We start from the raw sequence: 15,305 nt of genomic DNA, 5'->3' as shown, positions 1-15,305 counted from the left end.
TTATTTCTTTAATTTATTTAAATTTAAACGCGTTAAATTGTTATTTTTTGAATATTTTGTTATTTTTAATAATCAAAATTTTGATTTATTGTAAAGTTTTAGAAATTTTAATTGAAAACTTTTTATTTATTAAATTCTATAACCGTGTGTATGTATAGTACATCAATATGTGATGTTTAATTACAAGTATAATGATAGATATAGTTGTAAAAATACTAATAAAATTATAATATATTAATTAATTAATTTGTAATAAATTATAACATAAATAAGAAAATTTGTTTTAATTAAATTAAATATTTTCAACTTAAGTAATTTTTCTACAATTTAAATATAAATTTTATATATGTAGAAATTGTTTATATAAAGTTATAGAAAGCTTCGAATTTTTTTTTACTGATTTAATATCTCGAAATTTTCTTGAAAGTATGTAATATAAGAAAAACTTCAAGAATTTTTTATGTTTTCCATCGACCTGTCCGTCATTCAGCTACCAGGTATAGCTTTCTCGCATCGATGCTCTAGTAAACGTGAACCCAAATCACTTTTAGCTATTTTAATAGAACTGTTAACACCGAAAATCTATATTGAAACAATTTATCGTGTAGATATAGGCATTATCTACGGTGTTTTATAATCTCGTTCCCATTATTCAGAAAAGTAATTTAGTGTCAAATTTTCCAGAGAATATCTCTGATTTTTAACACCGTGTTTATTTAGAAGTCGGGAAAAAAATCAAATTACTTTAAATAATATATTTTTAATTATTATTACCGAACATTTCATTTGATAATACACCTCTTAGTTGTATTATATATAATGTAAATTCAATAGATATGCTTAATTTGGATCACCCATTTAAACATAACAACTAATTAAGTGGAGAAATGAGTAGCGCTTTAATATTATCCATTTATGCGAGGAATAAAATGAATCAATATTCACTGTTTATTTAAAAAGATAAACACAATCGAATTTTCGCAATTATTTTCAAATTCATATCTTGAAAATCCAAAATATCCAAACGATTAAGGCATATGCTTCGTTCAATGCAATCTCATTACGTTTTATTAATACTTATTTAATATATTTAAGAATTTATTTTTGTTAAATTATACTTTAATTATTATACTAAGCAAATATAATATTAGGGAATTTCCGGAATAAAGCTTAAATTATTTGAAAGGAAGATCATTGCTTTGCAAAAATTGTATGTAAGCTGTTTATTAATAACAATACAGAATAAACTATAATATCGCTACATTACTCATTAAGTAGGTTTACACATTCTATTTCGAGTTCCCCTATTATTGGTTCTACTTACGCTACTGTCATTTGTAATGATATTAAAGTGCTACAATTTATTGTTGTATATTTATCATTAATCTTGCCTAAACTTCCAATGCTATTATTCTATTTAAATCCTTGTTAGTGTCTCATATAGGCTATATATGCTTTTTTATGTTACTTAATACCGTTATAATTATTTTATTATATATTAATATTACTAAACGTTAAAAATATTTTAAAACCTTATACCAGAAATATATTATTAATTATTTAATTGTATAAAAANTATTTTAATTATTTTTATTTCCAAACTGATTTTAACCAGTTCTATAGTAAGGTAACATTCCAATAGACAATATGCAAAGCTTTTTTTTCAGTTTACAGCAGTATTTATTACACAAAATTTAAGTAAAGCTTAACATGCCGATCTTGCCCCGGTCTCCCCTATGCTTCGTTCAATGAAATCTCATTACGTTTTATTAATACTTATTTAATATATTTAAGAATTTATTTTTGTTAAATTATACTTTAATTATTATACTAAGCAAATATAATATTAGGGAATTTCCGGAATAAAGCTTAAATTATTTGAAAGGAAGATCATTGCTTTGCAAAAATTGTATGTAAGCTGTTTATTAATAACAATACAGAATAAACTATAATATCGCTACATTACTCATTAAGTAGGTTTACACATTCTATTTCGAGTTCCCCTATTATTGGTTCTACTTACGCTACTGTCATTTGTAATGATATTAAAGTGCTACAATTTATTGTTGTATATTTATCATTAATCTTGCCTAAACTTCCAATGCTATTATTCTATTTAAATCCTTGTTAGTGTCTCATATAGGCTATATATGCTTTTTTATGTTACTTAATACCGTTATAATTATTTTATTATATATTAATATTACTAAACGTTAAAAATATTTTAAAACCTTATACCAGAAATATATTATTAATTATTTAATTGTATAAAAATATCTTTTAATTAGAGATTTATACAATTTTAAACTAAGATTTTATTGTATTCACCGACTTGGAATCATCAAGAATAAGAATATTTTATGTAATAAAATTATTAATTTATATATTAATGAAATTTTAATCACCAAAGAAATAACAAATTAATGACTTTAAATAGATTTTTGAAGATTAAAATTTCAAACAATAATACTAATAATAATTGAAGAATATTTGCTATATTAAAAACAGAGTTAAAGTTATTTTTGATTTGTTATAAAGACTACTTTTTTATTTATTTTTCAATAATTTTAGGTTAACAATAACATATATTTATTGCAATCTATTATTTATCAGTGGTGAAAGAAAATTTCAAATTTATAGGAACAGACGGATGAATTGATACCCTTTGAAAATAAATTGGGGAGAGTGAATATGTCTAGACGATTTTGTAAAATACATGCTGTTTGGCAATGAAGATTGAATGAATGAAAATATAGTGGATTGAAAAATTCCGTATTATAAAGAAATCATAAATTTGAATTGGTATGCTAAGAAGCTGATAACATAGCTGTGATCTCAATGATAAGTTTCTGATAAATCTGGATTTTTCAGATTTGATTCCGTGCCAGATATCAGAAAGTAATGTGCAAGAATTTTATTTTCTTATTCACAACATAGAAGTCCGAGCCTACTCGTTATTTTATATACATTTTTTTTATTGCGAGTGTCCTTTGAAAATAATATAATGTCATTTTAGGTCGAAAAAGTTTGTGGAATGTGAATACAAAGTAATTATATCAGTAAAATAAATAGAAAAGTTTATTTATACGCAATTTTAGGATTTAATTATAATTTGTTTTGGTTGTATGAATTTATTTTTAGTCAATAGCCATATATAATTTTCTGAATTAATGCCGCATAGAATTTAGATTAAATAGTCAAAAGTAATATAGTATTTAAATGCCGTTTATAAACATCAAGGAGATATTTTATTTTTATAATTAAAAATAATTTATGGAGTTACTCTTCCATAGACTTATTTGTAATTCAAATCATTAGAATGGACTAAGCTGTAATTATAAAATTTGTGTTCCGAGTAACTGTAATGATGCACTTAATTTCAATTAATGAATTCTAAAAGTATAAAAATTTATTTTGTAATATCAAATTGACAAAAATATCTTTCTCCTCTTTAAGAATTCCTAGTTACGTAGTAATGGCCATTATATAGGAATTTTAATTAGTTAAAACAAACGACATTAAATNTTATCATTAATCTTGCCTAAACTTCCAATGCTATTATTCTATTTAAATCCTTGTTAGTGTCTCATATAGGCTATATATGCTTTTTTATGTTACTTAATACCGTTATAATTATTTTATTATATATTAATATTACTAAACGTTAAAAATATTTTAAAACCTTATACCAGAAATATATTATTAATTATTTAATTGTATAAAAATATCTTTTAATTAGAGATTTATACAATTTTAAACTAAGATTTTATTGTATTCACCGACTTGGAATCATCAAGAATAAGAATATTTTATGTAATAAAATTATTAATTTATATATTAATGAAATTTTAATCACCAAAGAAATAACAAATTAATGACTTTAAATAGATTTTTGAAGATTAAAATTTCAAACAATAATACTAATAATAATTGAAGAATATTTGCTATATTAAAAACAGAGTTAAAGTTATTTTTGATTTGTTATAAAGACTACTTTTTTATTTATTTTTCAATAATTTTAGGTTAACAATAACATATATTTATTGCAATCTATTATTTATCAGTGGTGAAAGAAAATTTCAAATTTATAGGAACAGACGGATGAATTGATACCCTTTGAAAATAAATTGGGGAGAGTGAATATGTCTAGACGATTTTGTAAAATACATGCTGTTTGGCAATGAAGATTGAATGAATGAAAATATAGTGGATTGAAAAATTCCGTATTATAAAGAAATCATAAATTTGAATTGGTATGCTAAGAAGCTGATAACATAGCTGTGATCTCAATGATAAGTTTCTGATAAATCTGGATTTTTCAGATTTGATTCCGTGCCAGATATCAGAAAGTAATGTGCAAGAATTTTATTTTCTTATTCACAACATAGAAGTCCGAGCCTACTCGTTATTTTATATACATTTTTTTTATTGCGAGTGTCCTTTGAAAATAATATAATGTCATTTTAGGTCGAAAAAGTTTGTGGAATGTGAATACAAAGTAATTATATCAGTAAAATAAATAGAAAAGTTTATTTATACGCAATTTTAGGATTTAATTATAATTTGTTTTGGTTGTATGAATTTATTTTTAGTCAATAGCCATATATAATTTTCTGAATTAATGCCGCATAGAATTTAGATTAAATAGTCAAAAGTAATATAGTATTTAAATGCCGTTTATAAACATCAAGGAGATATTTTATTTTTATAATTAAAAATAATTTATGGAGTTACTCTTCCATAGACTTATTTGTAATTCAAATCATTAGAATGGACTAAGCTGTAATTATAAAATTTGTGTTCCGAGTAACTGTAATGATGCACTTAATTTCAATTAATGAATTCTAAAAGTATAAAAATTTATTTTGTAATATCAAATTGACAAAAATATCTTTCTCCTCTTTAAGAATTCCTAGTTACGTAGTAATGGCCATTATATAGGAATTTTAATTAGTTAAAACAAACGACATTAAATATTTTAAACGAGATAAAAGTTTTTCTAATAAAATTTACATAAATAAATACATAAAATTATTATTATTTTCGATCTATTTAGAAAATAATCAGAAATTATTTAAACAAGAAAAATTAATTTAATTATTATATGAATTGACAAACTCATTAAATAACAGGAGTTGCATTAAAATTTCATTTGCGTAATGCAGAAAAATTGGTTTCATAATCCTACAAAAAATTTTAAAATAATCTGTTAGAAATTAGTATCTATTTTTCAATTTTTCAACATAAAATTTCTTGTAAAAATTTGTCAATCTTCTATATCAATTTACATTATCGTAGATAAAGTGAAGCCTCAAAAGAAAAGTCGACTCTGCTAGTAATAATTGTATTCCTATTGTCGGAAAGTATTTAAGAAGACAGTAAATTTTATTTGTATTATTTTTAAAGAAAGCTTTTTCATAAAAGAAAGTAAATTCATAAGGAATATACTGGAATTAGAAAATATAAGAGGGAAAAACATGTTATATGAATGTTTTTATAACACCAATCTAACAAAAATTTGTGTAACTTTCTATTGGAATTTATTGGACTAAATTTAAAATTATTGTAAGCCAATAAATTCCAATACTGTATCCAAAATTCCCACTTTCTTTAATCTCGAGAACGGTGTTAGGCAGATGAACTGACCAGATATGAAAAGCTCAGAGGCAAGAGATTAAGTATATACGAACTTCCGGTCAAGATAGGAAGTCACGTGATTTCAATTCAAAAAGTTTCCCCTGAATGGAGTTACATAGATGACCGGCATGACTCCGTTGTTATCAGGAAAAGTATGATGTACAGGAGCAAGACTCTATTAATTTGAGATCAAGAACATATATTTTAAGCAATTATTTATTGTGTCACAATGCCGAGCTGCAATTTCTAATCATATTTTTAATTTATTTAATTTAAAATATATGATCTGCACCTCATAGTAGTAGTGTCTTACCCCTGTAAATCATACTTTTAACAGAGTTGTGCCAGTCATCTATGTAACTCCGTTCATGAAAAACTTTTCGAATGGATGACAGTGTGAATTTTTAGGTCTACAATTTTTTCAAATTGCAGCCCAATTAAATAAATTAAGAACATGATTAAAAATTTGTAGCTTGGCATTGTAACGATGTCACAATAATTTTTGCTTGTTAAGACTTAAATTATTATAATGTGATTAAATTTATTGTTATATATTAACAAATAAGTATAAAGGAAAAATTCCTTTGTGACATAATACCTATAATACGTAAAAAAGAAAAACTATAAAGTACATAATTGTGTTTCCTTTAAATTGCTAGTAATCTTCCTTTGAAACAACAGCAAACTCACTAATATAATAAAGATTTAATTTGATTAATTCATATTCAAAATAAAATTTCAGTTTGTATTTACATNTTTAAAAATATAAAATTTAAATAGTTATTTTTTTTTTGTAATATTTAACAATTACCATAACTTATTTTATTTTGCATTCTTGACATGTAATATATCCGTATTATCAAAACATTGACAGCAACTCTATTGTGTCAGTTGATTTAGAATCTTCTTCACGTTCCAACAAACACTTTAGACAAGTTATTCTCTAGAGTTCTTTTATATTTTTGCATTTAAGCAGACATTTACATAATTCTCTTTTCGGCGAAAACACGATTTAAGGAAAAATATAAATTATCATATGTTGTTTTAGAAAACAGCTTATGGTAATGTATACTTTCTTTCTATATAATTTACTTTGGAGCATACAAAAACGCAAACGTCTACTTATAAATAAAAATAAAAAGTAACAAATAATATTGAAGTAATTCTTAGTAAAAAAATGAGCATCAAAACTACGTGTTAACACACATTTATCTTATAATTTAATATATTGTTTTACGGTACAGATAATTTTCTTTTCTGAGTCAAAAGTTTAAGACATTCAATACAAAGAATCAAAGTGTGGATTCCACATAACGATAAAGATGAAAGTTGTTACTATAACTATCGATAACAGACTAGTCAGCAACACTTGACACTTACAGTTTCTATTTCTTGGCTGAAGCTATTGACATTTTGTTATGAATTATTGATGCTGATTATACATTTATGGTACCGACTCGTGCGAATTGTCTAAAAAATGTAAGCATTTTGGCGTGCTACGAATCGGTTTCATATTCCACGAATTCTAAATTCTTATTATCTTATAAAGAAAAGCTAACAAAATACGGAAAAGGTATACATATTTATATAATTTGATTACTGATAATTCTGTGCTGACTATTAGAAATAAAAATACTGATTTATAAGTAGTATTAATTCTCAATCCAATAATTATTGTAGATGCGCATGGCCTATATTATTTTCCTGTATACCAATAAACATGATAAATTCACGTATTTACTTTATAAAGTTAATTTTCATTATTTAAAATATTAACAATTTATTATTTTTACCTTATATCGGTAATGCTTCTATATCTTAGTTGTTTTTCTAGCAACAGCACTAATATAGAAGTATTACGTTCCTACTAACAGTTACGAAACAAATTAAATAAAATATGAACCAAAAACTAACTAAAAACGATTAATTATGCACTTTTTTTATATAGATTTAATTATTGATAAAAAAAAGTATTGATAATTTGAAAATATTTCTCTAAAACGCAGCGATTTAAAAAATAAGTACAAAAATATCTACAAAATATATTTTTTAAATTATCAGAATTAAGATTGTTGTAAATAAAACTAAAAGTTTTATATTATTAACAACTTGTTAATACATTTAAAAAAATTATTATTTTATAGGCTTACGTAATTTTCTCGAAAGAGTAATCCTAACCAAATGACCAGACATTCTATAATGGTTTTAGATATCATTAAACTGGAATCAAGCCAAATGAAAGCTATTTATCGAAAATTTGAGTCAATTTTTAATGACTGTATAGTGTATTTACTCTCACAACTAATCAACATTTGTTTAGTTGGACAAGAACTCGTGATTTGGTACACTGCCCGTCTGATACTAGAAATTATGAGACATATTACTGTATTTAATAAAACATTCATTCATAAAACTATGCTAAAATTAAATAATTTTATATAAATAAAATTATTTAATTATTTAAGACAGTAAGATATTGACTAACTTGAAGACGAATACGAATAATCCTATTCTATCTGCTAATAAATGAATATTTTATATTTAGAAAAACACATCTAAGTATCAATTTAATACTGTTTTATTAATTATAACTTTTTTAAAAATATTTAATTATTAAGAAAAATATCTTTAATTATATTTACCATTAAGCAGAAGCTATTCACTTAAATTAAATAAACTTGTTTATAGTTAAATGGCAGAGATTTGGGAATGGTTGTTTAGAGCAATATTCTAAATGAAACTTAGTAAATCATTTACTACTTGATCTAAATTACTCATTTATTGTTACGAGAAGCATTATCTTTAAGAAAGATTTTTACTGAGCGATCAACTTACATTATAATTTTGACTTGTGACAAAATAAATCATTATGCTTTCAATCCCGATAATTAACAAACTTTGAATTCTCAACTGTGCTCTGGTATTAATTAGAATATCTTTAAACAGTAGATAAATTATAACAGATGCTAAAAATGAATGTCAAAGTCTTGATAATTTACTGTTTTCAACTTTTGTTTGACATTTAAATTAATTATTTTATAAAAATTTATTCACGCCATTATTTTCTTATTCCTATACTTAAAATGTATTATTATTATTATTATTTGTCTAACTTAAACTTAATTAAATAAACACAAAAAGAATATTAATTGTTTCTTTTGTAAATGCGCTTCGGCACAACATTATATAAAAATTTTATTTGTGTTTATAGAGAAATTTCCATATAAAATCCTTTTCAATAAATAATTTAATGATGTTCAGCTGATTCAGAATGTCACGAGAGCCCACAAGTATGCAATATTTGAGGACTCCCGTAACATTCTTTCTATAGATGTATTACTTATATTGATATATTGTATATACTTATACATGTAAGGTCTACATTATAGGAGCGTCGAGAGACCCGTCAAACCTGGGGGAAAATTATATTTGCCCCAAATAAATAAATTATTTGAAAATTTATTTTGTATTTCTTTAAATGGATATATTTCTTTTCTATAAAATAAAGAACAATAGTTATTGTTAAGCATTTTATGATACAATAGCGCGTAAAAAACGATTTTTAAGATAATTTCCGGGCCTTGTGAATCCCGAGCTGGAGATTCGTTGGCCCTATATATCCAATTCACATAGAAAGTATTATTTTATATGTAAATCAGCTGAGCACCATCAAATTATCTTTTTGAAAGGAATTTTACATTCGCTCGGTTAATAACGCACACACTTATATAGATACATGTATATAATTCTATATATGCGTGTGTAATTAATCAACTGGGCACTCCAAAAGACCCTGATTTTTGATGTATTGTACCGCCTGTACCTAAATAGATCCTCCATTAATCTCAGTATGCAAATATTTGTATATTGTTGGTCATTAACTTGTTTATTTTCATCTCTTGTCTTTTATGTTTATTTATTTATATTTTTACAAATGCCTGATGCATTTTACTTCAATAGTAGACTCATATAGTTAATTATTTTACTTCTATATAAGTTGAATGTTGCTGATTACTCACAAAATTAATTTACATGCACATGACACATTATGAGAGCAATAAATTCCCAAAATATTATAAACGATCAATTTTGAAATTATTCACTTTAGAACTTGGAAACAATTAATTGAACTCACATCGTTACGTACTTAAAATGAGCTTGTTACAAAATAAATCATTATACTTTCAATAATAAGTTATAAAAACACATTCTTAAGATAATAGAGCAGCACTAAAAAACAACTTTTTCATAAAGTTTTATGGCTCTTATTTCTTTTTTCTTACGACTAGAATAAACTAACTCATTTCTGAAAACGTTTTAAAATATTTTACATAGGTTTATACTTTTATGATTTATGCCTAATAGCTTGAATAACACAAAGAAAACTGAATAGAAAATTATGGAGAGTATAGCAATTGTCTAAATGATATACAGTGCCTTGCATTCATACAAAAGTATTTGCGAATTCCATTATATTTGAATTCGCTCTATTAAACATTTAGTTCTTTCACGGACTTTTTCACAGAACCAATCCAGATGTACTGTACAGTACTTAAAGATGCTGCGTTGAAGTGATAGTCCCCACATATATATATATATATATATATAAATTATTATTTAATTCGATGTGTAATAAAATATTTTAAATTTATAAATAGAATAATTTCTTTAGTAACAACAGTTAAAATAAAAATATTTTGCATTTTACTATCGACTCTTGGTTTGGAATTTTAATCATCGCAATATGTCAGAATGGTATTTCGAGAATTACTTTAGTAAATCTTTGAAGAATTTCGTTGATTTTAAACATTCTTAATTGGCTTGAATTAGTTTTTGAACGAGTGGATGCTATTAAATTTTTAATTTTATTTAAAACAAATAAACAATAAAATAAAATTCAAACTTAAAATATTTAAAAATTTAATTCTTGAAATTCATGTTTTTTTAAAAATAGAAAATGAATAAATTATTTTAATAAATGGCATTTAAATTAATAGCATTTAATTGAATAGTGTTAATTAAATTAACCATTAAAACCTGATTTAAGATTTTCAAAGTTTTCCTATCGTGGCGTATTTTAATGCCACCTTTGATAACATTAATTATTTAAAGCACAAATAAAAATTATTTATTTCTTTTCTATTAAAAGACATAATGCAAGAAGTATTATTTTAGACATAATTTTAGGTTATAAAAAATAAGCAAGAAAAAACATTTATGAAAAATTAATTTCTGATATTTTTGTGTTTAAAAATATAAAATTTAAATAGTTATTTTTTTTTTGTAATATTTAACAATTACCATAACTTATTTTATTTTGCATTCTTGACATGTAATATATCCGTATTATCAAAACATTGACAGCAACTCTATTGTGTCAGTTGATTTAGAATCTTCTTCACGTTCCAACAAACACTTTAGACAAGTTATTCTCTAGAGTTCTTTTATATTTTTGCATTTAAGCAGACATTTACATAATTCTCTTTTCGGCGAAAACACGATTTAAGGAAAAATATAAATTATCATATGTTGTTTTAGAAAACAGCTTATGGTAATGTATACTTTCTTTCTATATAATTTACTTTGGAGCATACAAAAACGCAAACGTCTACTTATAAATAAAAATAAAAAGTAACAAATAATATTGAAGTAATTCTTAGTAAAAAAATGAGCATCAAAACTACGTGTTAACACACATTTATCTTATAATTTAAAAATAATTATACATTAATTATTATTTAATAAAAATTAAATCTAGGAAAAATTTATTATTATTATTATTATTATTTTATATAATTTAGTAAATTAGATTTTTTACGAATTTAGTAAATAAATGAGAAACTCGATTTATATCAGCAGAAACTATGTAGATGTATATCTTTTTGTCAGAAAAAATATATTCATACTTATGAAACTTTATATTCGAAATCGCTTTGCAATTTTTCATAGTTTTCTAACGTCAATCTCAGGAAAATTGTCTAAAATTCTATATTTTATTAAACAAGTTTTCTGGAAATTGTTTAAAAAATTTCCAAACTCAGTTTCAAGTTTTACAAACAATGATAGATTAGATAAGATCAGCATCTTTTATCTCGAAAATCCGCCGAAACGATAAAGAATTACGTGATTTTCATTCGAATATTTTATATAACACTATTTATTTTAACTCTATAAGTATATTAAATCCATATTTAAAAACGAAAAAAAAAATATATATATAAATTTTTATTAAATAAAGCATGCGATGTATGGCTTAAATATATAATATAAATGAGCAATTATTTATTATGGCATCATCACAATGCCTGGATGCAATTTAAAATATATGCTCTCCACCTCAAATTAGTAGTGGCTTGCTCCTAAGGTTTTCATATCTGATCTTCACTTTCATATATCTAACTCCGTTCTCGAAATTAAGGAAGGACAGACAAACGGACGGACGGACGGACAACAGAGGGATAGGTAATAAATTAAAATGCTGTTTTGTAATTAAAATTACGCGTAAAATATTTTAATAAAAGTTCTCCAGATTCAAAAATTAATAAATAAAACATCGTTCTTTATTCCAACGTAAAGGTATTTTTTTTAAAATTTATATAAAACTTTTTATTTTTCATATTAATATCGAAGTTACTGACGAAGAACTTTTCGCATTTTACAAATATTAAAAATGTAGAAAGGATTAAAATGTTTCAAAAGTAATTACAAAGATTTAAGGGAAAACATTTGGCTAATATCCAATTGCTTACAGCATAAGCAAAGATTGAAGAGGAGGAGAAATACTTATGTTTGAGCTTCGATGAACTTTACAAATCGCTGAAAATATATATCATTAAAAAAATTATATCTGGAGAAATTCAAGATATTTAAATTTCGTCAGCTTAATTATGCACATATATATTTTTATAAGTAAATATTATAAGAAAATATAACTTAAAAGTAAGAAAATTTATTCGTCTAAATTTATTCAATGATTAGAGATTACGGAAAAAACTTTTATAATAAATTCAGGATTATTTATTTAAGTTTTAACATATTAATGAGTTTATAGTAAACATAAAATTATGAAATTAATTAATTTACTAATTTTAATTAACTTAGAACGTTAAAAAAAAGAATATTATAACAAAATCTGACCGAGATATATAAAATTAACAAATGTTTAGAATTCTATAGGAATTTATTCTATGTTTTAAGCATATACAACAAATTTTCTAAATTCAGAAGTTGGGTAGACTAAATATATTCACTTTTAGTTTCGCTTCTTGAAGAAAACGAGGAAGCAAAAGGGCAAATAATCCGCATGCGGCTAATATAGATTCTGAAGTTGGGAATTCTGCCAGATATTCTGGTTGCACCAGTTTCGAAATTGAGAAATATTGCCATCGCAAGTTAATGTTCATCAAAGTTTATCCGTATGTGGCAATAATCCAAACTTTTACAGTTTCATAAGTTTTACAGTTTACTACAATTATTGAAGTAGTATCAAATTTAAATAATCGAAATTTTTACTAATTACTAAAATAATATTTTGGTAATCAAATACTGATTATAATTTAAAAACACAAATTTTAATTTAAACAATTATAAAAAAAATTACTTACCTCTTTTTAGAACTTTACCAATTTTCTCACTTAAAATGCCTTTTTTTTGTTGAAAAGGTTCATTTTCCTTATATTATTATAGTTAGAGAATATCATTTAGTGTGATAACATTCATTAACTTCTCCATTTCTTTTTATCTACACAAATTATTTCTCTTAAATGAAAACTTCAGGAAGATTTTTAGTTTTTCTTTCCGACAAAGGAATTTAACGTAGAAGAGATATTGTACTATTTTTTTAATTGTATAAATCGATACATTATGAATATACAAGTGTAGTTAAATATACACGTGAATTTATTTCGTTTAAAGTCACATTTTATTCGTATCTTGCAGTTTCTATTCCTATAAGACTTAACATATACATACAGACAGACTTAACTTCAGCAAAAATATAATAATATTTCAAAAAAAATTTAAATATTATTTTAAAGATTTAAAATTGTCTTTGACAAGATCCTTATTAATAACACTTTTTTTGCTTTATATATATTGATGTCAGAGTATAATCCTTATAAAATTCTTAAACTTAATCGCTGCTTTCTTAAAACGTTGTTTTCTATAGAAAAATTATTGATCAAGTATACAATAGTTAAAGTACGGTACATGAAATAATATTATCTGCAAAAGAAAATTAAAATATAAATTTAATATTTAAAACTAACACATAGAAAAATAATTTACTTAATTTATTATCTTCAAAATATTGCATTAAATATACTTATTATTAATTTAAAATATATGTTATAAATTTTATCATGCAGTTTTAATTAATAAATTATATATTTTTTCAATTATAAAATATTTTAAAGTAATAAAATTTCTTAAAATCACTTTAAAGGAATTAATTATTAGTTTAAGTATCGCGAAATATGTGAAATATCCGTCTGGAATTACATAAATATACCTTTACGGATATATTTAAATGTGCTATTTAAGTAAATAATTAATGTCTTTTGAATATATTAAATATTAAATATAAATATTTAGCAAAGGAAAACTGAATTTATGAATTAATAAAATAGAAATTTTTAAATTTATAATTAATGTAATTTAATTCTTTTGCATCGTTATTCATCACGTTTACTTAGAAGTGATGTGTATAAGACGAAGGGCTTTTCTGAATTTCTTTTCGAACAACTCCACCCTTATTGATTCCTCGGAATTATTTTTATCAACGAATTCAACTCTTTGGCAGATAAGCATCATCCTACAGGCGTTTGAAAAACGGTTATCGATTCTGGCAAAAATAGAACGATTTCTAAGAATATTGTAGTAAATTTATCTTCTTAATAATATAAAATAATTAAATTCATCTTCTTAAAACTATTCTGCTAGATTAATGAATGAAAAATGATGGAAGAACAAAGGTGATCACCTGGTTGTAACCAACCATCCGTACAGTCATTTTTCAGTTGAAATCGTTGTAAAATAACACACTTTTCCATAAAAGATAAGAGATAATTTATTATTGATAACTATAAATACTAATATTAATATTACTTTGACGAATTTTAGTTTGTTCGGCTTGATCAAAGTTGTCGAGATGTCATAATTAATTGTTTAATAAATCAACTAAGATTATATTTCTAAAAGATTTTTTAAAAATTAAGCATAACATAAAATGTAATTTCCATTTTTTCTTTTTATATTTATTAAAATTATCTAATTTATACAACTCGTCGGTAAATAAAGAAATATTGTAGCATTTTCTATGAAAGACTTGCTAAAACTGTGTATAAATAAGTTGATATAATAAAATAATTAACTATTTAATCTATAAAATAATTAAAGTGATAGGCATAAAGTAACTACTGATAGCTTATAGTTCAATAAATTATAATTAATACTAGTAATAGACTTGTTTAAAGCCAATTTTGAAATTAATTTAAATTTTATAATTTATATAATAATAAAAATACATTACTGAATGATTTTATTAATACGAAATTTAAATATAAGCTGTAATAATTAAATTGCCTAATTTATTACCTAATTTATAATGGCAATTATTCAAGTAGATAAAATATTAATAAATTTTATGGTTTTTAATAAAATATAAATTA

This window comes from Centruroides sculpturatus, unplaced genomic scaffold (genome assembly GCF_000671375.1).
Source record: "Centruroides sculpturatus isolate CEXI.00-Female unplaced genomic scaffold, Cexi_2.0 scaffold695, whole genome shotgun sequence".
In the NCBI taxonomy this organism is placed as follows: Eukaryota; Metazoa; Arthropoda; class Arachnida; order Scorpiones; family Buthidae; genus Centruroides; species Centruroides sculpturatus.
Note: the sequence above shows the minus strand (reverse complement) of the source record.